At 40.9% G+C, this 26978-nt stretch overlaps 1 pseudogene across 1 annotated transcript; it reads right to left on the bottom strand.

Annotated features, from left to right (window-relative positions):
- Positions 1–6637: 6637 nt before the first annotated feature.
- LOC144512821 (uncharacterized) lies at positions 6638–24363 on the bottom strand (annotated as a pseudogene). The gene is made up of 2 exons (XR_013501043.1): positions 24063–24363; positions 6638–9121 (listed from the first exon to the last, which is right to left on the bottom strand). The product of XR_013501043.1 is annotated as an uncharacterized LOC144512821 (transcript).
- Positions 24364–26978: the final 2615 nt, after the last annotated feature.

Consider the following 26978-nt stretch of genomic DNA (forward strand, 5'->3'; position numbering starts at 1 on the left):
TGTAGAGAACAGAAAAAAATAAGGTTAGAAGCAAATCAGACGGAATACATGAGGAAATATACTGAAATGCACAATTCAAGTGACTGCGCTGTGCCAATACCACTGCAGCTGAGACTAGGATCTGGCCAGCATTGAGTGGTTGCCAGTGTTGGGGAGTAACAGAATACATGTACCGGCGTTATGTATTCAGAATACAAATTATGAGTAACTGTATTCCGTTACAGTTACAATTTAAATAGTTGGTATTTAGAATACAGTTACATTGTTGAAATCAATCAATCACGATTACATGACGATACTTCTCTGTTTCATGAGTTTATTCACTCTCTTAAGGCAACTCCATGCATTTCCCAGAAGCCCCAATATGAAAACGAAAAAATTAGCTATTTGCATGATCACTGATAGAGGCAGGGCAGGAATGCATTTCTATCTTGGAAATTCAAACAGCATTTCACATTGAAGAAAGACTAGGGAGAACGAAATATAACTGTGCAGTACAACCTCTGCTTGCCAGCAACCAACCTCCTTTCAGCGTCCAAATTACTCCACCTCCAACCTGAAGAAGCATCTTAAAGTAAGTTTTTTTTTTTTTATTAGCCAAGGGTAGTCGTACGCTGTAGTTTTACTGGTCACCTTGCTATTTTATAGTTGACGTGCGACTTTACATTCTCCTACGTGCTGATTTACTATCCCCAGAGCTGTTGAAAGACTGACTAGCCCCTAACGTTATGCTAACGACATGCTAGCTAACGTTAGCTAAAATTAGGTCGTGGTAGCTTAGACTGCGATTAGTATGCAGTTTGGGACTACAAAACAAAAATCTGTCTGCTTGTTCAGGTACACATTCAGCCAGTTGGAACAGAAGAACACACCAGAATAGGCCTGTTTAGTAAGCTGTATGTGATGGCCGCATTCCTACACTTGGATTACTTCCACATTGAATTGCATTTTCCAAGTATTCAGAATACGTTACTCAGATTGAGTAACGTAACGGAATACGTTACAAATTACATTTTTGGGCATGTAGTCTGTATTCTGTAATGGAATACGTTTTAAAAGTATCCTTCCCAACACTGGTGGTTGCTATGGTGCAGCGTTGATTAGTGGATGGGTTGCAGGTGTGCAGGTGAATCAGCTTGGCAGCAATCAGGAGCCAGGTGAGTGAGGGAATCACCACGGCAACAACACAACTTTTACTTGTAACCGCACACTTTAACTGCAATAAATGACCTGAACACGTTCTCCATCAGTGGTTAGTGCATCATATTCAGGTCAACAAGTAAAAAAGCCAATCACACATCAGATTTTCTGAAATCCTAGCTTAAATAGTGAACTTTTGTTACATCTATTTCAGAAGTTAAATACCCTCACGTGACATTATTAAATGCTGGAAATGTAACGTTACGGCAGTGACCTTATGCTGTGTTCATGTGGTCAGACAGGTCGGAAAGACGACTTGGAGAACGCTCGTGAACGCCTGCTGAAGTTTGAACAACAGCTCGGAAACTCGGTAGAGATGTTGGTGCTCCGACTTGCTGACTTGACGTCATATGTGTCATCAACATGGCGGGCGAGAGGTTATAGTTGCAATAAGTAAGTTAATAAGTTACAGATGCATCGTTGCATTTCAAGTGTTGCATACGGTAACTTTGGATGTATCGTGAGCGAAACCGGGTATCACTGTCACTGTGCCACGAGCCAAAGAAGGAGTTTGTCGTAGCAACCAACGTAATAATAATAATAGTAACTTATTCGATTTATATAGCGCATTACATGAAACCCAAGGATGCTTTATAAAAGTACAGGGGGACAAAAAGAAAACAGTAGGCTAACACAAACACGGACTAAAACCAAGAACAAACGAGGGCTGAATGGAAGGGGAACGTAATTGAATGCAGGCTACTCACCCCTCACGCACGTACAACCACATTGCGCAAGTTATTTCATGAATGAAATAGACATATTGCATACCTGCGGGCCAATTCAGGGTCGGTTTTGAATCATTTACTGTACAATCCCTGTCTCCATCTGTTGAAAACCCGACCAAAGTTGACTCGGTTTTAGCCCGTAGGCTGTCACTCCCCCTTTTAGCTTTAAGTTCTTTGTTTAGTTTCCTTTTCTTTTCCTGTGATGGCCCTTCCCCAGTATCAGCCATAACTACATCAGATGAATTCTAAAATAAAATTAAAAACACAACTAGGCCTATATGAATAAATCTCCTGCTACCTTTTACCTGTCTGGATACGCTAGCACAGGCTTTTCCTGTGTTACGCCGAAATCTGTTACCTGTCAGAATGTGTGACCGTAGAGCCGGTCTGCCTGCCGTAAATCATGTTATGACTCGGACCCGGGAAAATTTCCTTTTGGTGTCTAAACTTAACTGTCATTGCCGCATGACGCTCACTTTTTGTCGGCTAAACTCAACTGTATAACGGGCACTTAAAGGACCGTCTCCCCACGATGCTCTGCACTAGCCTGGCTCCGCCCTCCTACGTACTTCCGCTCCATTTTCATTTCGCTTCAGTACTCCGTCTGGGTTCGCGGTATATTCCTGGGTTTTCTCCAGCCAAATATTTGGCGGTCCAATCAGCGAACAGAGGGAGTGGCTGAGAATGATGACGTTGAGGACGTGCGCGAGAAAGATGCGAGCGAAGCCATTCATTTCGCTGTTGGTGGCTATGATGTTGTGGTCCTCCTCTCCACGGGGTTCGGGAAAAGTTTGATTTTCCAGCTCGCTCCGTTAGTGGTGAAGGAGTTTGCTAAGGCTAACGATGCTAATGCTAAATATAAGCATAGACAGTAAAAGAAAGAATATAAGCCGATAGTTGTCGGCCTCCCCTCTTGTTGCGCATGCGCATGACGTGTCACGACCAAACGTTAGCGATTGGTTATGGCAGATCCAGAGTGGCTCTGGGCAGAATGTATCAGTCTGGTAGGACCAGGCTAGCTCTGTACCTGGCTCATAATAGCATTTTCTCAGCTAAATGTACCAGTAAAGACTGGTCGATTGTTGCTGTAATTTCGTAAGATATCATATGAATTGTTGTGCATACGTTTTCAAACAATATCATACAATCCTGTTTTCGTCCAAAGTTAAAAGGTGTGTAAAAAGACAAAATGGACAAAAGACAATAAATTAGTGTTTTTTTTTTCCTTTCTCCTATCCCAGAATGCACCTGCGGTGTAGCCAGACCTTACTCCATCAGAAGAAGGTATTATAATCAAAAGGTAACTTCACACAGGTTTTGCTGATGCAGGAAAAGCAAAGACCGTTTTTTGACCGTGTTGAAATGACGGTAAATGAATGCTACGTTTTGTTTGTCTATGATTGGTGATATAGACTAACAAGCCAACAAATCCTCCGCTAATCGTTGCTAACCGAGCCTTCAGTTCTCCGTGCCTGTATCCATTAACTGTATATATGAACTTGAGCCCGAATAAAACCCGTCATTTCCTTTAATTGGCTGTAAAAGTTTTAAACTGCAACTCAAGAGTTATATAGAGCATAGGCGTCGATTTCAGTGGGGACGGTAGGGACGCGTTTTGAACCCACCACTTTTTTTGAAAACCTCAAGCTCAATTTAGTTAAAAAAATAATAATAAAAAGTCTATAACACATAATTCTTGCGCGACAGATGCCAAAAAAATCCACAACAATCTCTATCCCCACAGGGCAGGCACAGACACAACCGCTCTGCTGCTGCGCTGGCTGCACGCTTCTCTGTTCACAACGCTGCCTGTCGGGACATTCTGCTTAACGTGAAAAAAAGCTTAACGTGGTTTAATGTACCTAAACAACAATCAACGATCACCAAATGTCTCATGGCCATATCTTGTAATGAACACTTAAGCCTGTCAAAAGAACTAAACTGAAATCCAACGATTATAGAAGTTATCTCACATTAGCGTTGTCTTCTTCATTGGCGCCTATGGCGAGGAAAAAACTTGTACCTAAACAATGATCAATGATTACCAAATTTCTCTCTCATATTGCTCCTCATAACCATTGAAAACTGAAAAAAATCGAACCAGAAATGTGGTGATGATTGATCGTTATTTATGTTGTTTACCTACATTAAACCACATTAAGCATTTTCACGTTAGGACTTATAAACCCCATGAGAACCGTGGGGAGTCAACCCACAGCCGCTCCGCTGCCCTGCTCAAAATGTGAAGCAGAAACGCTTAATGTCAGATAACGTCCATAATAATTGGACTTTGGGTTCGATTTTTTGACAGTTTTCAGTGGTTATGAGGAGCAATATGAGAGAGAAATGTGGTGATGATTGATCGTTGTTTAGGTACATTAAACCATGTTAAGCTTTTTCCTTACATAGGCTCTAATGAAGCAGAAACGCTTAATGTCAGATAACATCCATAATAATTGGACTTTGGGTTAGATTTTTTGACAGTTTTCAGTGGTTATGAGGAGCAATATGAGAGATACATTTGGTAATCACTGATCATTGTTTACGTACATTAAACCACGTTTTTATTCATTAGTAAGCTACAGGACAGTGTCTTTCAAAACATGACCTGCGCGAAAGAGAAAAAAAAATGAATGCGTCATTGTACCCAGCACTTCTGGAAATGTACTTCCGAATGCGTCTCTGTCCCCAGCACATTTTAAACCAAACTGACGCCCATGCAGATGAGATCTTTATGAGTGCAACAGGACATGTATAGTATGTATGTAATAGTGTTTAGGATCCCCAAAACACGGATTAAAACACTTCAAAACTAACAATGATCTAACAAACAAAATGAACAAGAATTTACTTCAGATATACCTGGTATACATACAACATTTTGGCTCCAGGTAATGTGGTATTTTCACTGCTGAACCGTTAACATTTGGCAAAAATCATCATGGCTACACTTTCCTTTCATTTGTTTTAAATTCAACAAGCAAAGTTGTTGTATTTTAGCAGAACACTGAAAGCAGCAGAAAGGCAGAACTGAGTACATTTTAATATGTTTATTTATTGTAATATTGCGATATTCAACAACATTATGGCATATGGCATATTTTCCTCATATCATGCAGCCCTAAAAACTACCCTGAAATTGTGTCAGATGAAAAAAAAATATATATATATAAAAATGTATGTATATATATATATATATATATATGTATATATAAAAAATGTCATAATTAAACGTACAATATATAACTTTCTGCCGCTAGGGGTCTCTCAACCAAAACGATGGATCGTAAACACGGACTTTTGATGTTGGGAAGTTGCATGGAATTATGGGAGTTGTAGTTTTTATTGTTAAACACCTTCGCTGGTTAGAATGCATCTGTTCACGGATGAGTTTACCCATTCAAGTTTATTCACGTTACGTTTAGTAACGTTTATTCATGTCATTCTAATAAAATAGCTGTATTTTCCCCAACATAATTAAGTTTTTCTTTACTTTCTCAGTATTTCTGCTGACCAGTTAGCTAGTGAGCCAGCAAGCTAACATTAGCCAGCAGCTAAAACCACAGTGACTATCACAATATATTTCACATGTCAATTGTCACCTTTTGGATGGTTTCAACACCGAGCTGACGGGGTTTGTTGTAACGCTAGCTAGCTACTCAACGAGGCTGAGAGACAGGTGCGGGTGGGGATTGCCGGGGGAACCTCCGGCTGGGACGGCAAGGACGGTCGATGGCTGTTGTGCAGGGGCAGAACATCTCCAAGCTGCCTGGAACGATCTCCTCCTTCACTTTTCTGTAATCCTAACTATTCCTTTTGGTGGTTAACCCACCTTTTGTTGGTTTAATTTAGCTAACTGTACAGACAGCTAAACGTGAAAGGAGGAGAAATTCGGCAGGGAGGCGATTTTCGGCACCGAACACCGGTAGCGCTAACAGAGATGTAGCTAACATTATGGATGGCGGCTGTTGTGACTTGGATCTGGGTCTGATATGGTCGGTTTCCCGACGCTTTATTAAACTGCCGTTAGTGTCGTAAGCACCCGACACCGGCGTTAAGTGCTGTATAGTACTTATAGTGTTGTTTGCACTGGGAGAGTGAGGCAGACAGACCGGGGTGTGCTAGCTGGCTAAATTAGCATTAGATTAGTCTATCTATACACCTAATGTTAACATTACTGGTGAACTCATTCGTGGGTTAGCCCAGCGCTGCTTTTATCCATGGTGAAAACAATCATGCTACTAATAACTTTATGAGCGTGTTGAACGATGTTGTAACCTTATATTACCCACCAAGCATTAGCATTAATGTTAGCTACTTGTCAACCAACACATTGTAGTAACGTTAAGCTGGATCAATATTGATATGGATCAATAAATAAGATCTCTGCTGTATTACTGTGTTGCAAAGTGGCATATAATCAATCACAAAATGATGCTGCGTGGCAGAAAAAGCCATATTACGGTTAGGAGTATTTTTCTCTGTGACATTGTATGATTTACAATTAGGCTTGAACGTATCATCTGGGTGCCGTGTTTTGACGGAAGTTACGAGTAACTAGAGGGTGAAAGGTTATATGACGCCACTGACGGGCGACTAAAGGAAACGTCCCATGTCTGAAAATAAAATAACAGATTTCTCTGGGTTTGACATTTGGTGGAAACATTTGGGATAGTGTAACTACACAACTCAAAAAAACATAGGTATGGTCGTTTTTAGACATTTTAATGCAGAAATGTTACATATTATACCTTTAAGTCTGTTTTGCTTGATATGTAAATAGTTATTCTTTCTTAATTATCGGTTAATGTAATTCTTTTCAAAAAATAGTTCATAAACCTTCATTTGACTAGTTTATTACAGAACGCAGCCATCACATGTCACACCGTCACATCCTGGGCAACCCACAACCACAAGTAAATTCTCAACCTGTGGGAAACAATGATACTGTACATTAACAGAAGTTAAACAGTTTACAGATTTGCTTAACTGCTGTTGCTATGGTATCGCTGGTGCTATGCAGACTCTGTTGGGTCGTATCCAATCGTGCAGGCTGGAGGAAGCTGGCAGCTTCAGTCCTTGTCGTTAGCTTGGTGCTAACTTCTTTTGTTCTTCAGTTGTTTCCTGTTAGCTCGTAAGTCAGTGATGCCAACTGGTTTACCCTAAGCAGACGCACGTGACATCTGCTGGAGAATAATTTCCTTATTGGGCTACTTTCAGTAGGCCATGCTTTAACAGAGCTGATCTGCCCCCCCCCCAGCCGAGAGATGCTAGCCGAGAAATCTAGACGCACCCTAGCGGCAGCAAATGTAATTTGCAGCCAGGGGTTGTATAGAGTCGCTGGGCGGGCTTAACATAATGACGGCAGAGTTGTGACGGTTCTGTGTGAACTCCCTGCTACTTGAAAACAAAGAAGATGGCTGCTGGCGAACAACTGTCTTTCGAACCAGCTTTGGCCGCAACTCTGGAAGACTTGGAGGAACAAAGAACGGCACTGAAGTCGTTCTTAAAAAGGGAAGATGTGTTCGGAGTTTTGCCGACCGGATACGGCAAAAGTTTAATCTGTCAACCAGCTCTGCTACCTTCTTCGTTGCTCTGGTTGGTTGTAGCGTTATCCTATTGCGTGCAGAGGGAATTTAAAAGACAAGCGTTCATCCCGCCCCCTCGGATTGAGCCCTGCCAATGGTGAGTTCCCAGACCCAACATCCAGATGTGGGTCTGGCTTGTCAAGCTACAGAGATGCAGTAGAGTTGTTGCTTTTTCTGAAGTGAAGGAAGCGCAAGACCAAAAGCAGCTGTTGCCTTTATACTATAGAGTTTCATGGAACCCCACAGTAATATTAACTTCTTCATCCAATCAACTTTTAATAGCTGTCAAAATCTTTTGTTTATTTTTTTTTATTTAATTATTGTACTTACTATAACTATAGACTATAACATCTTGCATACCCTTTAGAGACTCATTCATTTTTAGATTTTTTAAACCTGACTGACATTCTCTGCTCTTGTTTCAGACTGGAGCTCCACTCCACACAGGTTCTCTCCTGTGTGGATTCTCACGTGTGTCTGTAAATTTCCACTTTTACTAAAAGCTTTGCTACAGAAAGGGCAGCTAAATGGTTTCTCTCCTGTGTGGATTCTCATGTGTGCCTGTACATGTCCACTTTTACTAAAAGCTTTGCTACAGAAAGAGCAGCTAAACGGTTTCTCTCCTGTGTGGATTCTCATGTGTTCCCTTAAATGTCCACTCTCTGTGAAAGCTTTCTTACACACGGAGCAGCTAAATGGCTTCTCTCCCGTGTGGATTCTCAGGTGTGCCTTTAAATGTCCACTTACTGTAAAAGCTTTCTTACAGACTGAGCAGCTAAATGGCTTCTCTCCTGTATGGATTCTCATGTGTTTCTGTAAATGTCCACTGTCTGCAAACGCTTTCTTACAGACTGAGCAGCTAAATGGCTTCTCTCCTGTGTGGATTCTCATGTGTTTCTTCAGCTGTCCACTATCTATAAAAGCTTTCTTACAGATGGAGCAGCTAAAAGGCTTCTCTCCTGTGTGGATTCGCATGTGTCTGTTTAAACTTCCACTCTCTGTAAAAGCTTTCGTACAGATCGAGCAGCTAAACGGTTTTTCTCCGGTGTGGATTCTCATGTGTGACTGTAAATGTCCACTCTTTAGAAAAGCTTTCTTACAGACTGAGCAGCTAAATAGTTTCTCGGCTGTATGAGATCTCATGTGTCTCTTCAGACGTCCACTGGTGCCAAATCTTTTCCCACACTCAAAGCAGCTTACTGGTTCTTCACCAGTACCACATGTCGAATCACAGACAGGGACTTCATCGTTATTCAGAGAGTTTAAACCTGACGGAGGTTCTCTGGTCTCCTTCCATTCACTGTCATCAGTCTCGGGTTCAGACGTGTTTCCAGTTTTCATCGCTTCAGTTTGTCTTTGATGAAGCTGTGAGAACTGAGGATTCTCTTCTTCATCTTCACTCTTCACAGGGACCGGAGTGAATGTGAACTTGGTGATATCAGCCTCCTCCGGCCCTTGAAGCTGCTCTCCGTCCTGACTGATCCGGAGTTCCTCCTGTTCCTCTTTAATGTGTGGGGGGCTTTGTGTCCTCCTGGTCCAGACTGGAGCTCCACTCCTGCTGATGTTCTTCACCAACAATCACTTTCTGGACATCTGAAGGTAAAGCTGAAACACAAACAAACAGCTATTAATGTGAATTGTATCTATACTTTGCTAATTAGCTTTGTTCACTCTCATAAGGACTAGGCAAGGCAAGGCAGCTTTATTGGTATAGCACATTTCAGCAACAGGGCAATTCAAAGGGCTTTACATAAAACATTTAAGAGCAGTTAGAAAACGATAAAAAAAATAAGCAGATTAAAACATAAAAAGACAAGAATAAAATTGACAGTGCAGTATAAGAAATTAAACATTAAAGGGCAGTTATAGAATGTCATACAGTGTCATCAATGCAACTTCAGTATAACAAATGAACAGTTATTTAAAGAAAGGCAATATCAAAAAGATAGGTCTTTAGCTTTGATTTAAAAGAACTGAGAGTTGCTGCGGACCTGCAGTTTTCTGGGAGTTTGTTCCAGATATGTGGAGCGTAAAAACTGAATGCTGCTTCCCCCTGTTTAGTTCTGACTCTGGGGACAACAAGTAGACCTGTCCCAGACGACATGAGAGGTCTGGGTGGTTCATAGTGCAGTAGCAGATCAGAAATGTATTTTTGCCCTAAACCGTTTAGTGATTTATAAACCAGCAAAAGTATTTTGAAATCAATTATTTGAGGCACTGGAAGCCAGTGTAGAGACTTCAGTACTGGAGTGATGTGATCCACTTTCTTGGTCTTAGTGAGGAATCGAGCAGCAGCGCTCTGAATCAGCTGCAGCTGTCAGATTTTTTAGGGAGACCTGTAAAGACACCGTTACAGTAGTCAAGTCTACTGAAGATAAAAGCATGGACAATTTTTTCCAAATCCTTCTGAGACATAAGTCCTTTAACCCTTGATATATTTTTAAGGTGGTAATAGGCTGACTTTGTAATTGCCATGCTACGTGGGAATCTGCGGCTCGCCGTGCAGACGCAAACCTTCAATTTTTGCACCTCGTAAACAAACGCACAAGCGCACTTCCCAGTTATATTCTCCCATAAGCTCTCACTCCTTTACAAATAACTCTGCTAACCCACAGACCAGCTATATCATTCCAGTAAGAATCAGTAAGAATCAGTAATATCAGTAATCAGAGGCACAGCGCAACACGCTCCTCTGCACTTCATTTTGAGCAACCATCCATTTATAATCCCATAACCACAGTATCTGTCCCCCGACTGAGACCGATTAAATCAAACTAACAAAAGGTGCTATACTCAACAACCCAATTGGAATTAAAACAACCACTGCAAGGATAGAACAGAATAGGAAAATCAAATGTGGACTATTAAATATTAGATTTAATGTCGTCTAAAGCAATATTGGTAAACAAATTGATATCAGATAACCAAATTGATTTACTCTGCCTCACCGAAACCTGGCTGGGCCATGAAGAATATGTTAGTTTAAATGAAGCAACTCCTCCCAGTCATAATAACACTCAAATTCCATGAGGCTCAGGCAGAGGAGGGGGAGTTGCAGCCATATTTGATTCAAGCCTGTTAATTAATCCTAAACTAAATTATAACTCGTTTGAAAGCCTTGTTCTTAATCTTCAACATCCAACATGGAAAACAGTACAGCCAATTATATTTGTTGTTGTTTACCGAGCACCAGGTCCGTATTCTGAGTTTTTATCATGTATAGTCCTTCAATCAGACAAATTACTTATTGTAGGTGATTTTAATATTCATGTGGACGTTGACAGCAATAGCCTTAGTATTGCTTTCAACTCACTACTAGATTCACTTGGTTTCAGTCAGAGTGTGCATAAGGCTACGCACTGTTTTAACCACACCCTCAACCTTGTGCTGTCATATGGCATCAAAATTGACGATTTAATGGTATTTCCGTAGAATCCTTTATTATCAGACCATTTTTTAATAACTTTCGAATTCCTACTACCAGACTATACAAAATTAAATAAAAGTTTCTACACTAGATGCCTATCTGACAGTGCTATAGCTAAATTTAAGGAAGACATTCCGACAGCACTTAACTCAATGTCATGCCTTAATATAACAGAGGACCCTTATGTTAACTTTAGTCCCTCCCAAATTGATAACTTTGTAGACGCTGCTACGGCCTGCCTACGGACTACTTTAGACTCTGTTGCTCCTCTCAAAAAGAAGATGGCGATGCAAAGGAAACTAGCACCTTGGTATAACTCCCAAATTAAAACAAATCTCACGAAAACTTGAAAGTAAATGGCGCTCCACCAAACTGGAAGAATCTCGTGTAGACTGGCAAGATAGTCTGAAAAATTATAGGAGGGCCCTTAGAAATGCCAGATTAGACTATTACTCAACACTAATAGAAGAAAATAAGAACAACCCAAGGTTTCTTTTCAGCACTGTAGCCAGGCTGACAGAGAGTCACAGCTCTATTGAGCCATCTATTCCTATAGCTCTGAGCAGTGACGACTTCATGACCTTCTTTAATGATAAAATTATAACAATTAGGGATAAAATTCATCACCGTTTGCCCACAGCTTCTAACGGCTCACTATTGGGCGCAGGGGGGCTGGAGAGAACGACAGGACCCGATACATACTTAAACTGCTTTTTTCCTATAGACCTTCAACAATTAATGTTAAAGGTCTCTTCAGCTCAGCCAACTACCTGTCTCCTAGACCCCATTCCAACGAGGCTACTTAAAGAAGTACTACCCGTGGTAAACACCACATTATTAGACACAATCAATATGTCTATATTAACAGGTTATGTACCACAGTCATTTAAAGTAGCTGTGATAAAACCTATTCTGAAAAAACCCACCCTCGATCCCAAGGTCTTAGCCAACTATAGACCTATATCTAACCTTCCCTTTCTCTCCAAGATCCTTGAGAAAGTAGTCGCTAATCAGTTATGTGACTTTCTACATAGAAATAGTCTATTTGAAGACTTTCAGTCAGGATTTAGAAAGCACCATAGCACAGAGACGGCACTGGTGAAAATCACTAATGACCTAACTGCTGCTGACAAATGACTTGTTTCCATACTTGCATGCATTTGACACTATTGACCATACCATCCTGGTACAGAGACTATAACATTTAGTTGGCATTAAAGGAATCGCACTAAGCTGGTTTAAGTCCTATTTCTCTGAGCGATCCCAATTAGTTAATATCAACGATAAATCCTCCAAGTACGGTAAAGTCAGCCATGGCGTTCCTCAAGGCTCGGTGCTTGGACCAATTCTATTCTCCTTATATATGCTTCCTCTAGGCAATATCATTAGGAAACACTCAATTAACTTTCACTGCTACGCAGACGACACCCAATTATATCTGTCAATTAAGCCAGACGAAAGCGGTCAGTTAGCTAAACTTCAAGCGTGCATTAAAGATATAAAATCCTGGATGACCTACAATTTTCTGATGTTAAACTCCAACAAAACTCAAGTTATTGTCCTGGGACCCAAGCACCTCCGGACTTCATTATCTAAAGATATAGCTACCTTAGATGGCATTGCCCTGGCCTACACCACTACTGTCAGAAATCTAGGAGTTATTTTTGATCAGGACTTATCCTTCGACGCCCACTTAAAACAAACTCACGAACAGCCTTTTTCCATCTTCGTAACATTGCCAAAATCAGGAACATCCTATCTAAAAATGATGCTGAAAAACTAGTCCATGCATTCGTTACTTCCAGGCTGGACTACTGTAATTCCTTACTATCAGGATGCTCAAATAAGTCCCTTAGGACTCTCCAGCTGATCCAGAATGCTGCAGCACGTGTTACAACTAAGAAAAGAGACCATATTTCCCCTGTACTAGCTTCTCTGCATTGGCTTCCTGTAAAATCCAGGATTGAATTTAAAATCCTTCTCCTGACCTACAAAGCTCTAAATTGTCAAGCACCATCATATCTAGAAGAGCTCTTAGTACCTTATTGTCCCATTAGAGCACTGTGCTCTTAGAACTCAGAGCTACTAGTGATTCCTAGAGTCTCTAAAAGTAGAATGGGAGCCAGAGCCTTCAACTACCAGGCTCCACTCCTGTGGAACAAGCTCCCAGTCTGGGTTCGGGGAGCAGACACCGTCACCACATTTAAGAATAAACTGAAAACCCTCCTCTTTGATAAAGCTTATAGTTAGGGACGTGGCTCATAATCAGTCGCTCCAGATCTCATCTCTCCTGGCGGCCTCCCAGGATACTGCGCGATGGGACTCAGCCGCCTGCCAACATCCATCTTCTTGCTCGACACCGGTTATCCTTGCCAGAGTCGGAACTGGTAGCGGCCGATGCGATTTTCCGGGCTCGCCCCCCTTCACAGAAGAGAATTTCTACCACGCGGCGAAAGCTTCTGAGGGATGCAGTAGTCAGACGGTGCGGTGGCCTACACTGCCTGGATCGGCCAAACGACAGCGTTCCTCAAATACAATTTCCCCAACCGAAAGCTTATAGTTAGGGAGTGAGGAGTTGCAGCGTATGCCTAGACCGGCGGGGCAGGGTGTATTGCTACAGACACAGCACCCCAGCTTCCCTCTGCTTCTCCTCATAGTCATCAGATCTACCTATCATATAATCAATAATATAGTGAGAGTAGAGGGAGGCAGGAAGTACAGCCCGTTCCGGCAGGGGAGAGTTCAAGCCCGACCCGGCACCTCTCTTTAGCCTGCCTCTCTTAGTTATGCTATTATAATTCTAGACTGCTGGGGAATTTCCTTCCTCCCTATGACACAATGAGCTGCTCTTTCATCTCTCTCTTCATTTGTTCCTCTTATGTGCGTCCTTCTCCCAGAAATGCCCGTTACTAACCTAGCTCTGGGGAGTTTACTCCCCGGAGTCCTTATGTTTCTTCTTCACCCAGAATATCGCCTTGGATTAGGGTGGCACCAAGACCTGGGTCTTGGGTGCAGCTGTCGCTACGGACCTGCTAAACCCTGCTACGCTCTGAGATTCCCTGCAGTGTCCGGATGCTGTGCTGTCCCACATTACACCCCGTAACGCCCTGCTTTGCCCTACTATGACATGAACTACTGCGACTACTATTGTAGTCACTGTTCCATTATCTTTATTGTGACTATTACTACCACTGTTCATCACACCCCCAACCGGCACTGTCAGACACCGCCTACCAAGAGTCTGGGTCTGTCCGAGGTTTCTTCCCAAAAGGGAGTTTTTCCTCGCCACTGTCGCAATAGCTACCGCTAATGCTTGCTCTTGAGGGAATTATTGTAATTGTTGGGGCTTTGTAAATTATAGAGTGTGGTCTAGTCCTACTCTATCTGTAAAGTGTCTCGAGATAACTCGTTATGATTTGATACTATAAATAAAACTGAATTGAATTGAAATTGAATTGATACAAAAGATCTTCAATCATACAGATATTCTGGACAAAATTAAAGAAACAAAAGTGGCACAAAACAGTCATTATGTAAGCCACCAAGATGGTTTGTACTTCAAAGAGAACACATTCTTGTCTTCAGATGCGTTAAAGATAAAACTAATTTTGTACATTGATGATTTGGAAATAGCCAATCCACTTGGCACATCACGCAAAATACACAAAATCTGTTCAGTATACTGGACACTTGCTGATCTTCCCAGTAAATACCGATCAGCTCTGCATGTGATTCAGCTTGCAGCTTTATGTGAAGTGGCTGACATACAGACATTTGACTATGAAAAACACATATGGTCCTTTGTTGAGAGAACTCCGTACCCTTGAACAAGATGGGGTATTCATTGAGTCTATTGGTAAGGTAGTTCAAGGAACAGTCATGTGTGTAATGTCTGACAATCTTGCAGCCCATGATTTGGCAGGCTTTTCAAAGTCTTTTAGAGCAGAATATTTTTGCAGATTCTGCACAGCGACACAAGCTAAACTTCAGACTCATGAAGTTGCAAGTGGTGAGTTCAGTCTTAGGACAAAAGACAGCCATAATAGTGATGTGCATGCTGTAATGCATGGGGATAGTCAGAGTCAGAATGGTGTTCAGGCAGATTTTGTCCTGAGCCAGCATCTAGAGCATTTTCATACTGTCACTGGCTTTCCACCTGATGCCCTCCACGATCTTTTTGAGGGCATTGTGCCCGTAGAGCTCGCCCTGTGTATCGGAGAGATGATCCGTCGCAAATACTTCACCCTTGAATATTTGAACGAGAGAATTCTATCGTTTCCATACCAGCACACAGACAAGCTTGACAAACCTCATAAAATATCACAGACCTTCGCTGTAAAGAAAAGCATTGGTGGTAATGGCCATGACAATGCCACATTGCTTAGACCTTTGATTATTGGGAATGCAGTTCCTGAAGAAGATGGAGCATGGACTGTGCTAATGGACTTAAAAGAGGTAGTAGAGTTATCGCTGTGCTCAGAATTCATAGAGGAGTCCATTCAGTATTTACAGTCCAAGATACAGGATCATAGAGAGATACTGAAAGAAGCCTTTCCAGATTTCAAACTCCGTCCTAAGCATCACTACGTTGAACACTATCCTGACCTTGTACATTTGTGGACAATGAGGTTTGAGGGTAAACACCGTTTTTTCAAGAGAGTTGTACACGACACACAACTTTAAAAATGTGTTAAAAACACTTGCAGACAGCCATCAATACATGGTAGCATACCATCTCAGTGCCTCAGGATTCTTCAAACCTCACCAGAAGACATCAAATGTCTCTTCTGTACTGGTATCAATGCCTCCAAATGTTGCCAAGACATACATTGAACACATAACAGCAAGCAATGTTATTTACAGCACATCAAAGGTCTGCATTGATGGAACTGATTATGATGTAGGAATGTTCTTGACTGTGGGACAAGAGGGAGGACAGCCCAGTTACTGTAGAATTGAACAGGTTCTCCTGGTTAACAGTAGTGTTGTCTTTCTTTGCCAAGAGCACACATCATTGAACGCCTGAGATCTTACAAACTTTTCCCAAACAATCTGGCACCCCATCAGAGCTAAATGACAAAACACCTCTCTGCGCTTACAACATAGATGGAAGATTGCTCTTGACACCCAAACGTTTCATATTATTATTACACTGAAGATTTGTTGAAGCAGGTCAACAGATGACTGCAACATTCACTTGGAGCTGTGCGGACCAGTGGGTCCATGAATAAACTGCCCTACTACAGCAGCTGGCCTTCCATACATCCCATCGTTCAAGTGGTGACCCAGTGTTTGTGTGGACCAGTGGGTATGTGGACATGTATATGTTGTGTGTGTCACCTTCACTCTCCATGAAATTGAACGCGCGTGTGTCTTTTAGGAACCAAAAGATGGCTGCTGCCCAGAAGCATGTGCTGCGTGTGTATGTTGCACGAGACACCGCCCTGAAACTTACTCTACTTGAGCGACCAAAGTCAGTGGAGGAGCTGAAAGAAATAATGCAAGAAGATTCAAGCCGAGACTGGATGGGGACTTTAGCCTGCACTGTGAGGATCCGGACTTTGATGGTGATCTTTGTCTTCTTGCGGACATCCAGGAGTTACCAGAGAGGGCACATTGAGAGTCGTCTTACCTGAAGGTGACACCTCATTCCCTCTATTTTCTTACACAGACATACTCCCACATGTACCTGCATTACAGCGCCAGAAGAGTTGGCCTGATCACTTTGTTGTTCCCGGTTTTGGTTATGAAATGGAGCATATACTAGAAGAAGGAAATCGTGTTTATGAAGAATCAGGAAAATTGCTTAAGTTAAAGAGGTCACAGAAGAGTGAAATCCTTAACAAAACGGCAGAAACAATCTACAGTTTTAAACCATACCCACATGAAAAGGAATTGGCAATGGCTGCTCAAGCTTTGATTAGAGGTCATCCATGTCGCAGAATGACGGCTGGTAAAGACGGGGAGTTGGGATGGAAACGTCACATAGGGTACAAGGTTGCGTCTTACCGTAACAATCTGGCCAAAGCTGGGGTTGCAGAAGTAGCCATCAACACAGGGAGGTGGAGCCGAAACAACCCCAACAATGATCACCCCCATCAAAACATAAAGAAAGCTCAAAAAGCTGAGGTCACCTACATCATCAACCTACCGAAGGATCAAACCCCAGCCACTCTGGAAACAACGAGAGAAGAAATCATACATGAAGTCGAAAAGACTGAGAGAAACCAATTAGTCATAGGCAAGCTCATGAACACGACCTATGCCCTTGGTCGCCAAGAAATCGTTGGAGCTCTTGTAGCTCCACGGGTGAGAGACGTCGTGGACAGATGGCCAGCCCTACTTATGGAGTCACAGGTAAAAAAAATAAATAAATAAAAATAATCTTTTATTATTTTACTGTTCTCCCTGTAAAAAGCAATTAATCAACATGACTCTTTAGCATGCCCACTTTGAACATGATTGATTTTTCCAATATTTAAATGATTTAAAAAAATAAAAAAAGATTCACCAAAAAGCAAATGGCAGATGTAAAAGTTAACACATCACGCTGTGACATATTTTTTGCCATTCACAGTAAACAAAGTATACAGAGGTTTATTATTTTAATTTCCTTTAGATAACATTACAGATCATACAGCCTGTTTTAAATTAAAGAATGACAATTAATTTTCTATTTTGACCTTGGTTCTGACTCCTCCCTAATAGAATTGCCCTGGGTTTGGCTACCTGCCAACTGAAAACTTCTTAAAATGCATTCACAATTCTGTTCCTAATTCATCTTTGTACATTTCTGTGTAATTCTGTCCATGTACAGGTGTTTGCAGAGTTCCACCGAATCAACGTTAACCTGCGCAATCAATTCTAGAAGGAGCTGGAGAGACACACGACTAAACTCATAACCTTGTTCAGAAACAGATTATTAACAGATTGTTTGCAGACCACTGTAAGAAGCCATAGTGTGAGTTGCCTCGACTGTGCCCCGAGGTTAAGTGATTATGCCATGAACACAACATTGCCATCTCATCAGAGATGGACGTCTTGACAAGATGTATTCTATCAGAAAGAGGTACCTTAAAAAGATACTTCATCAGCTTCAATTTGAAGAAGTCCAAATAACTACTGTTTTCGTAAAATTTGAGGGGGGAGTGACGCCCTCAGCCTCTGGTCACCCAGCGACCTGACTCAGGACCAGCTCCTCTGCCTCTGTCGGACGTGGTGGAGGTGGAGGTGAGCACCACTTCATGTTCATCTACTCAGCAGGATGTTAGGACACAGATGTGTGTTAAACAGCATCTGTTGGTGGTAAAAGCTACTACAAGTTAAAATATCCACTGAATAAACTTTTACTTTGTTTAATATGCAAAATAAAACCAAAAGTGAGGAGCCATCGTTTTTATCATAACGTTTACTGAATAATGTGAGATGGAGACCCAAAAATACTGAATCTACCCTCTGTAGCAATGACCACTATCAGAATATGGAACTATTAAACACTTAATGTACTTTAAAACATATTTTGTTGTTATGGAGTCATTTCCTTTTCCTGTTTTAATTTATGACAAGCACTTTGTTTTGACTGAGCTCCTTTGATTCGTGCCTTTTAAAAATTACATTGTGTTGAATAAAAAAATTGTTAAATTGTCACTGTGGTGTCAATTTCGTGTTTTCTAACATTATTAGCCGATTACAATTGTGTAGTCGACATCAGTATTTCAGTTTAGAATTCATTTTGAGTGCACGTCCCACATTATGAGTTGAAAATTATTGAACATTTTGAGTGCATTTCCCACATTATACGAGTTGAAGAATATTGAACATTTTGAGGGTATTTCTCACATTATATGAGTTGAAAAATATTGAACATTTTGAGTGAATTACTCCCCAATTATAAGTTGAGGAATATCAATATTTATAAGATAACATTGAGATAATTTAAGGCAACTGTAAATGTAATTTTCATGTTATGTAAACTTATAAACATGAATATTTGTGTACTCTGTTACAAAATAATTTCTTTCTGTGAACTTATTAGGGTTTACAGTGTATAATACTCCTTTTCAGCATCATATTTGTATACTTGGGGTCTACTAGAATAGTTTTGCATGCTTTGTTGTTGTTTAAAAAACATTATGTTTCTCATACTTCCCATTGCTACAGCTCCTCTACCTGAAACCCTCTCCCTGAGCTTTTGGCTCTTGGCCCACTCTGTTGTGATTGGTCAACCAAATTCAAACAAGCCACTGGGCGGGCTGTGCCTGCTCAGGCAGCACCTATGGGCAGCACATATGAAGAACTGGGCTGGCATTCCCAATCAGTGACATTACTAATTGAGGAATTTGAAACCTACATTGTGTAATTTTTTTGAGTCGATTCTTAGCAAAAAAAAAAACCTTTGTACTTTCACAAGTGTGTGCTCATTCATGTGCAATTACTTCCACCAACTAATCAAAGTATTCTCATAAGCGTAGAACCTGCCATTTAAAATCATTCAGAATACATACGAGCGAGTCGCTCGAATGACGGCCGGCATGTTGCGCCTCCATCTTTAAAATACATTAGCCAAAGAGGGACATACCTCCGCCTTTCGGCCTTTTACACTCCGTGGCACCCCTCACAGTGACGAATGCCAGGGAGGGGGGAAGATTACTCGCAAGGGAAGCGAAAAAGAGAATTAAAAACGACAACGCGACGGACAAAGCAACAACACCAAAGTTAATATTGGAGTGGCTAGAACAGCTGCGTGAAAACGATGGCGATACTAAGAGCTAATTTCGGGTTCGGCCACCGTAGGACTTAAAACGCGATCGGAATGGGAAGGTCTAGAAAGTAAAATTCAGTTGGTTGTAATATACAATTTCACCGCTAGTTGGGAGAAATTCTTACACAATGTAGCTGTAAACAGGAATATGGTTCAGGCATTTCAGGCAGTTGAGAAAAAGTGCTGTCTGTGGGAGCAGTGTTTCCCATACATAGGTTCTACTTGGGTGCCCTGCCCAGGTAAACTAAAATCCGAATAATTTTTTTTCTCTCCAATCATGTATTATGCCATATCATGGCATAAATGCCGTTTTATGCATCTGTGTGCTACGCTGTTGCTCCTACGGCGTCGTGACCCTTTCGGAGTTCTGCGTCGGGGGTTGCTTTGCATCGCGGTGCATTTCACCGCCATAACGCTAGGGGGTGATAAGTCTGAGGTTATTTGCGAGGTGTCTGCCAGCCAGTTTATGTTATGTTAGCAAGCAAACTTTAGCACAACTGCCCACAAAGTACTGCTTGCTGGCGAAGTGCTAATTTCAAAACAGGTTTATTTGCAAAGCTTATGTCAGTGGACTAGCATGTTGCTACTCCCCACAGTGGGCTGCTTGAAACGCCGACTATCAACACACAAGACGAGTTGCCCAATCACAGTCCTTGCGGTCTGCGTCGCCTCGACGCAAAGTCACAAAAAAGATGTGAGCAACCTGTCTGAAAGTTGTAAGTCTTCTGGTAGCTGTGCCAAGAGAAATCTCAATCATTCGAATCTTGCAGAGACGGAGAGCGTAGGTATATGTTAGGAGATAACATAGGCACAGGCTAATTATTGCTAACTAAAATGCTAGTTATTAGTAACTGAACTTAAACAGCTAGTCGAAACTGCCTGCAAGCTTCTCCTGTACTGTAATTTCTCTAGTGTGCGACAGTAAGTCACGTGGTTATGACACAATCGTTAGCCTGTTTTTACATAAACGTCTGCTATGGAGCCATAACGTGAGGTACAAGGTAATGGAGCCTTTTATACATTGTCGTGTTTCTTTAGAAATAAACAATGGACAAATAGAGTCTTTAAACGCTTCAGATGTAAAGTTATTCGTTGTCAAAGTGGCGCCAAAATGAATGGCAGTCAATGGAATGCTAACGGGAGGTGATGGCTTGATAGCATCAAAATGGCGCCATAGGAGCTACGTGTTCCGAGGAGAAGCTTACCCCCTTGGAAGTAGTGCATGCGTGACAGCGCCAACGATTCACTACAGGCTTAGAGGCTTATAGGAGCACTCTGCTTGTAGTGTTGTAGCTTCCCGTGGGATTAACTGTACTGATAAACGGTAAAAACACCGCGGCTACACCGCTGTGAAAGCGCCGGTTGTTCAACATCTGCTCGAGCTGATTTTTATAATCTAGTTACCTACCTAGTAAAATATACCTATTTTCCATTCGCTAGGCTGAGGAAATAAAACCACACAAACTACAGTATAAACAAACTGGCTCATAAAATGATAAAGTTTTAAAAAAGGATCTTACTTGCGTTCTTCATTCTTTCTAAACATCACTCAGTATTTTGATACCAGGAATTATATGATTTATTTTATTGGCACTGAGCTTTGAATAGAAAAAAGGCACGGTACTTTGAAAATACTGCTTTGTTCTAATTGACAACAATATCAGAGCAGGCCAAAATCATCAGTGTGTCTGAAAACACCCTTGGACCCCAGAGAGATTATTATTAAGTACTCATATCGGTACCCGGTATCGGCAAGTACCGAAATGTAAGTCTGTACTTGATCTTAAAAAAAAGTGGTATCGGTGCATCCCTAAATCGGAATCATTAAATATTGTAGTTTTTTGACAAATGTGACAGTGCCTTCACACTGCCGATATGTTTGCCGATTTTATAAATATTTATTTATCACTTTACACTGGTTGCTATTTGATCGCGTCATTAAAATCTTAATTGTTCCGTCAAATTTAGTCAGCCTTTTCATTTGTTCGGCCGAACCCCGAAAGTGATTTTATTTTCTAACGAGAAGCTCGAACCAGCATATGCTAGGTAAAAAAAATGTTTTTAATATGAATAGGTTATAGATCCATCAATCAAACTTTATTTCTATACCCCTATTCATACAAGTTAATGTAACACAATGTTCTTCACACAAAAGCGACGTACAATATATTTTTTTAAATTAAACAGAGTAAAATATATACAAAACATGTATAGAACACACACGAGTCTGCTTTTGACAGAAAGCCCCTTAATTAAAAAAAAAATATTGTTTTGTGGGTAGAAAGCTGATTTTTGATATGATGCATAAAATGTAGATCACTGTGTCTAACATCACACCCAGATTTATGGCTTCGCTTTTGCTCTCCAGAGACAGAGAAGTGAGATGAGCCGCAACTTTCTGTCTCTGAGCCTTAGCACCAAAGATAAGTATTTTGGTTTCATCCTTGTTTAGTTGTAGGAAGTTCTCTGACATCCACATATTGATATCATAAATACAATGAATGAGGGAGTGTATAGGATGCGTGTCCTCAGGAGATAGGGATATGTACAGCTGTGCATAGTTATGGCAATTGATGTTGTTTCTTTATAACGTGCAAGTGGGAGCATGTAGAGATTAAACAATAACGGTCCAAGAATTGAACCTTGGGGAACGCCACACATAATGCCCATTTTGTTCGAGACAAAATCTCCAGTGGACACAAAGAATTGCCTGTTCAGCAGGTAAATTCTAAACCAGTTTAAGACTGGACTAGACAGGCCGAACCCATGTTTCTAATCTGTGTAATAAAATCTGATGGCCAAGCGGCACTGAGAACCAGGAGCACAAGGACAGATAATTAATTAGAATTGGTGTTTTAATGCAGATCATTCACAACTTTAATAAGTGCGGTTTCTGTGGTGTGGTGGGGCCGAAAGCCTGATTGATTATTGCCCTGAAGGTTGTTTGGCGTTAGATAGTTGCTGGGCTGAAAGGAAACAGTTTTTTTCTATTATCTTGCTGAGAAATCGCAGGTTGGAGATGGGCCTATAGTTAGAGATGACTGTTGCATCAAGATTGCTCTTGCTCTTCAATAGTGGTTCAATGTCTGTTTAAAGCGCTGCAGGAAATACGCCTGATTTAAGAGATGTTTATAATTTCTAATACCTCATGTGCTAAGCAGTTAAAAACAGTTTTTAAAAATTGGGTGTGGAGAGGGTCCAAGCAGCAGGTGAAGGACCTGAGCTGTCCAACAGTATCATTTCATTTTTTGAGGTCACTGGGGAGAAAATAAGGCATGGTAGCAGTCATATTCCTGGAGAACTGGAGGACAGGATGATTTGTAGGCCTTGATGCACTAATATTCTGTCTGATGGCTATGATTTTGATGTTGAAAAATGTAGCACATTCTTCACATTTTTCAGCAGACAGCATCTCTGATGGGGCTGTAGATGGTGGATTCATAACTCGATCAACAGTGGAGAAAAGCACTTTACTGTTGTTGATATTTTCAGTAATGATTTTAGAGAAGAAAGACTGTCTGGCCTGTTTCATGTCTTTGTGGTAGTGATTACGTTTATTCTTATATATGCCATAGTGAACATGGCGTTTGGTTTTTCTCCACTTTCATTCTGCCTGGAGACACTCTCTCTCTCTTACCCTGACTAACAACCGCTCCATTCCTCGAGGGGGCGTTCTACGTTTTTGGTTATGACAAGTGCAATGTTGTGCCATAGATAACGGTGAGTTATTTACAGTGTTCATAAAGGTTTCAATGGTAACACAGGGTATATACAGAAATGCTGGAGGTAAATTCAATACCTTTTAATATCATTTTTAATATCTATAATTAGGGAGAGCTAATGAAAAGCAAGCTCTCTTTTCCAATGACGCCCTGATACACTGGACAGTCTCAGCTATGTCATTCCAACCAACTGTTGTAATTAAATTGTCAATTACACACACACACACACACACACACACACACACACACACACACACACACACACACACACACACACACACACACGACGCTAATCTCTCAGACACGTGATATTTAGTTTACAGCCCAGTGTTTACCTAAGTACGCCAGGCCAGAAACATAGTTTCTTTAAATTGCTAAAAAATAATGTCATGTAGTGCAGTAGAAAGTAGCAGAAGATGTATCTCGAGTTAGTTGACTAAATGAAGCCTACTTAGTAACAATGCACCACTTCACAAATAATGTGAAGCGTCTACAAAAAGCCTCATAAGCACAGCAACTTGTAAGCAGCTGAGCTAGCTGCTAACTCCCATACTGTGTGGACGGTTTAGCTAACGTGAGCTTAACACGGACCACATTATTAGCAAAGCCATTTCCCGCAGGAGAAAGAAAACCAACCTGCTTCTCTCAGCAGCTTCGTGTCGGTGTCTAAAACCACATCCAGTAACGCCAGTTCTTCGTTGGCAATCGATGTTCTCTTCATATCCGGATGTTGTTAGCTCGAAATCTCCAATCAAATGTCCTCGAGTCGCAGAGTCAATATGTTTCAGACGCAGGTTCTTAAATACGGATATTTTCCTCTGGTCGAGTCAAAGGTGACTAGCTAAAAACGCTCTGTCCTAATTATTAGTGTCCGTATTTACGCTCAGCCGACATGCTAACACAGACACACACGCTAACTGCGTTCAGTTCAGTCAGAGCAACCAACACCCGGAAACACAAACACAACTTCCGCTGGCTTTCAGAATTAAAGCCTTTTAAAAGACTATTGAGTTATATGGCGGTTGGCATCGTTTTAGAAGTGGATTCTAACCAGTGTCACTTTAGATCAGTGGTGGAATGTAACTAAGTACATTTACTCAAGTACTGTGCAGTTTTGAGGTACTTATTCTTTGGTATTATCACTTTCTACTTGTATTCCACTACATTCCAGAGGGAAAATATTGTACTTTTTTTACTGCATTACATTTATCTGACAGCTTTAGTTACTTTACAGATTCTGATCATTGAAACAAAAATATAATCAACTAAAAAAAAATTATGTATATTTGTAGATTAAAACTACCCAGCAGCATAAAAAGTCGTTAGAATGAGCACCGCCGTTACCAGCTGCAACATTAGTGATGAAAACATGAATGCATCAATCATTATAATAAAGCAATATGATCTACATTATTCTGCAGAATGAGTCACATTTGGCACTTAAAGTTTATTTTGATGCCGATACTTTTGTAGGAGCCACTAAAGATGTTTATGTTGGCATGACATATTACTTAAGGTATGATATTATTTAAGTGTATGCCCTTCACGGATTGAAAGGGCTGCTTAATTCATTTCACATAATGTTTCTTTTTTCTCTCTGCTCCTTGAAAAGCTATCATACCATATAGTGTGCGACAACATTAATGACATTTTAACATGTCATTTAAGGACATGTCTCCGTGACATCATAGATTCCATGAGGACGGCCCAGGCTGTGTGAACAGAGCGAACAGAGTTTGAGAAACGGCAACGCACAGAGAGTGAAAGGTAAGGGCAAATCATCCTGGAAATGTCGTTGATCCGGACTACCCTGTAGACAATCAGAATCGAGTATTGCCCAGACCAGTGTACTGAGCTACAGTAAAGGAGGAAACGCTCTAGAATCAGCAGTCGAAACATTTAAAAATGCAGGTTTGGTATACAGACTTCACTGAAGCTGCAGTGCAAACAGTTAGCATTCATTCAAGTACACATTTCTGGTACTTGTAGTTAACTTGGGTATTCCTACTTTACTTCATTTATCTGACATCTTTAGTTCCTTTGCAAATTTCATATTTTTAAACCCAAAGCATATGACGAGCTTATATAATTGAATGTTTAGTCATTTATTAAACTTCCCAACAGCTGAAACCATCAGTACATTAATCAACTAGTCGACTGACAGAAAATCAATGGGGAAATTATTTTGAGGCTTTGAAGTCATTTTTCATGTAAAAACCCTTTAATAATGTATTGATAATAACGTTGAGGTTTGGACAGTTAGTTGGATTAAAACAAACGTTAAAAAAACGTTATATAAATACAATGAAAAAATATAATATACAATGTAATTGCAATACGGAATATTACGGGTCATACCAATACCCTCTGGGTAACTGTTGGTACACTAAAATGGCGTGGGTTCCTTTTTGCAGCTCGTAAAGGTGGAGCTCATTTTAATAAGTTGATTTTATTAACTTTGGATAATCTGTAAAGTGACTAAAGCTGTCAGATAAATGTAGTGCAGTACAAAGTACAATATTTCCCTCTGAGATGTAGTGGAGTAGAAGTACAAATTGTCATTAAATGGTAATACCTCCATTATACTGAAGTCAGTATTTGATTAAATGTACTTATGTACAATGCGCAGGCATTTCAGTGGCACCGAAATCCGCGTTGCAATTCAGTCCGGTAGATAACGGTCGTTAAGGGACTGGTGCCGTATTAGCACCAAGTGAAGTGTTACCCAAATGAATGGTGCTTGAAGCTGCATGGCATTTTGTCTGGTTCAGCCTACCTGGGTGTTATCCAGTGTCCAGACTTAGATCTGCGATACCAAAAACTGATCGGAATGTGAATAGAGATGCAAATTGAGGGGGGTGGGGTTTGCGCTCTCCCTGCCGAATGTTACCTGATGTGAATGCTCGAAATGCCAAAAACACCGGATCGTCCTCACATTTTCCAAGGTTTTTCCAATGTTTTTTGCGATGTTTTTGTCGCTTTATTCAACGTTTTTGTTGCTTTTTTTTCTCTCCATGTTTTAGTCGCTTTTTGCGATGTTTTTGGGGCTTTTTTCAACCTTTGTTAGTTTATTTGGCGCTGAATGTACGGTGGCCGACAGGGCCAAACGCACTGCAACTTAATGAAGCACACGCAAATAGACAAAACACAAGCAAATAAAAAAAAACATCTTCATTCTTTTGACAACAATCAAGCTGTTCCACTTAGCGCTCCCCCTAGAGGCCTGGAGAACTTCCGTTGTGTAATATGGATGCAGCGTTTTCTTTTTGTTGCATTATTTTTCAGGGATTGCGTGCTTTTCTTTTTGCATCGTTTCTTTATTTGCAGCGCGTTTGTGTATTTGGTTGTGTTGTGTGTGTATTTGCAGCGCGTTTGCTAAATGCTGCGCATGTGTTGTCAAATTTATGAAGGTGTTTTCTTAATTTGCTTGTGTTTTGTCTATTTGCGTGGGTTTCACTGAGTTGCAGTGCGTTTGCCCCTGTCGGCCACCGTATCAATGTATAGCCAACGTTGCGTTGTTACCCTAACTCGTCTTCAGAGTTGTGAACGTCA

The sequence above is a fragment of the Sander vitreus genome, chromosome 24 (assembly GCF_031162955.1).
Source record: "Sander vitreus isolate 19-12246 chromosome 24, sanVit1, whole genome shotgun sequence".
NCBI classification, from domain to species: Eukaryota; Metazoa; Chordata; class Actinopteri; order Perciformes; family Percidae; genus Sander; species Sander vitreus.